Below are 2500 nucleotides of genomic sequence, written 5' to 3' on the forward strand. Positions count from 1 at the left end.
AATATATGATGGTACATTTTGTAATGTTTTTTCTTATTTTTTTCTTTTAAAAACCTTTAAACATGAAAATAAAAAGTTGTACTTATTATTCATTTGATTGAATGATAAGTTAATTTGTTCACAATAACAAAAGTGGTATATATTTATTATATTATTATATATATACATAAAATGATTAAAAAAATACAAAATAATTGAATCATAATAAATACCACCACTGTATTATTGTTGAACTAAGACATTCGCAACTTAATAAAAATGTTTAGAGTTAAATATATTTGATATATATTATTGAAAGAAAATCAATTTATATATTATTAATATTATTTAATTTTACTCTTTCAATTAATATATGCAAAAAAAAATTGACATTTGTTATAAATAAAAATAAATAAAAAAATACTCTAAGCGGTGGATCACTTGGCTCATGGGTCGATGAAGAACGCAGCAAACTGTGCGTCATCGTGTGAACTGCAGGACACATGAACATCGACATTTTGAACGCATATCGCAGTCCATGCTGTTATGTACATTAAATTCAATTTTAAAGTACTGCTTGGACTACATATGGTTGAGGGTTGTAAGACTATGCTAAATAAGTTGCTTATTCTTTTATAAAAATAATTGAATTTAAGCAAATGTGTATATTATTGGATTTTAAATAATTCATAATATTAATAGCAAAAAAAATAAAGATATATAATGAATTTTATTTATTATATATTCTTTAAAAAAAAAATCCTCTCAAATAAAATGAAATGATGAAAATATTGAATCTAAGTATTCTTTACAAAAAATTTTCATATTATTTATATATATATATATAAAATAATAATTTATATATGTAATTAAAAGGAGGAATGTCTAGCATAAAAATTAAATTTTTTATTCTAGGATTGCCTCATTTTACATTATTATTATTTTTATATATTTACAATATATAAAAGGAGAAAAGAAAAATAGAGATGAAAAGATGATATAATTTTTTTATTAAATTGTGAGAAGATAAAAAAAGAATATTAAAACAACCTCAACTCATATGGGATTACCCCCTGAATTTAAGCATATTAATGAGGGGAGGAAAAGAAACTAACAAGGATTTTCTTAGTAGCGGCGAGCGAAAAGAAAATAGTTCAGCACTAAGTCACTTTGTCTATATGTCAAATGTGAGATGCAGTGTATGGAATATCTTAATATCTAGTATGAGAAATTAACGATTTAAGTCCTTCTTAAATGAGGCCATTTACCCATAGAGGGTGCCAGGCCCGTATAACGTTAATGATTACTAGAAAGATATTTCCAAAGAGTCGTGTTGCTTGATAGTGCAGCACTAAGTGGGTGGTAAACTCCATCTAAAACTAAATATAACCATGAGACCGATAGTAAACAAGTACCGTGAGGGAAAGTTGAAAAGAACTCTGAATAGAGAGTTAAATAGTACGTGAAACTGCTTAGAGGTTAAGCCCGATGAACCTGAATATCCATTATGAAAAATTCATCATTAAATAATTAAAAAAATAATGTGCATTTTTTTCATATAAGGACATTGTAATCTATTAACATAATAAAGTATTTATCAAAAGATCATTGGTGATATTAAGTTTATTTAAATTAATTTGCTTTTTAAGCATATTAACATAAAATAAATACTAATGATTTGATAAAGTGTTGATAGATTTTATTATATATAATGCTAAAATTCATTTTTTGAATTTTACAAAAAATTTAATATCTATGATATTAATATTTATTTGTATGCATTTATATGATTAACAATGCGAAAGATTCAGGATACCTTCGGGACCCGTCTTGAAACACGGACCAAGGAGTCTAACATATGTGCAAGTCATTGAGTTATATTAAACTTAATGGCATAATTAACTTAACTTAAATATAATGGGATTAATTTTTAGTCTATTTTTTAATAAATAGTCAATTAATTCAATCCCGGGGCGTTCCATATAGTTATGTATAATGATAATTTATTATTATTTATACCTCTAACTGGAGCGTACCTTGAGCATATATGCTGTGACCCGAAAGATGGTGAACTATACTTGATCAGGTTGAAGTCAGGGGAAACCCTGATGGAAGACCGAAACAGTTCTGACGTGCAAATCGATTGTCAGAATTGAGTATAGGGGCGAAAGACCAATCGAACCATCTAGTAGCTGGTTCCCTCCGAAGTTTCCCTCAGGATAGCTGGTGCATTTAAAAATTATATAAAATAATCTTATCTGGTAAAGCGAATGATTAGAGGCCTTAGGGTCGAAACGATTTTAAACCTATTCTCAAACTTTAAATGGGTAAGAACCTCACCTTTCTTGATATGAAGGTTGAGGTTATGATATAATGTGCCCAGTGGGCCACTTTTGGTAAGCAGAACTGGCGCTGTGGGATGAACCAAACGTAATGTTACGGTGCCTAAATTAACAACTCATGCAGATACCATGAAAGGCGTTGGTTGCTTAAAACAGCAGGACGGTGGACATGGAAGTCG

The 2500-nt window shown here is 28.3% G+C and overlaps 1 non-coding gene and 1 pseudogene across 1 annotated transcript in view; both read left to right on the plus strand.

Annotated features, from left to right (window-relative positions):
* The first annotated feature begins 400 nt into the window (after positions 1-400).
* LOC129252410 (5.8S ribosomal RNA) lies at positions 401-581 on the plus strand (annotated as a pseudogene).
* A 444-nt stretch (positions 582-1025) lies between these two features.
* LOC129252405 (large subunit ribosomal RNA) overlaps positions 1026-2500 on the plus strand; it is a 3988-nt gene continuing 2513 nt past the window's right edge. Inside the window, exon 1 of the ribosomal RNA XR_008583428.1 lies at positions 1026-2500. This exon is cut by the window's right edge and continues 2513 nt beyond it. This is a non-coding gene — a ribosomal RNA (large subunit ribosomal RNA).

Source organism: Anastrepha obliqua, unplaced genomic scaffold (assembly GCF_027943255.1).
Source record: "Anastrepha obliqua isolate idAnaObli1 unplaced genomic scaffold, idAnaObli1_1.0 ptg000194l, whole genome shotgun sequence".
NCBI lineage: Eukaryota > Metazoa > Arthropoda > Insecta > Diptera > Tephritidae > Anastrepha > Anastrepha obliqua.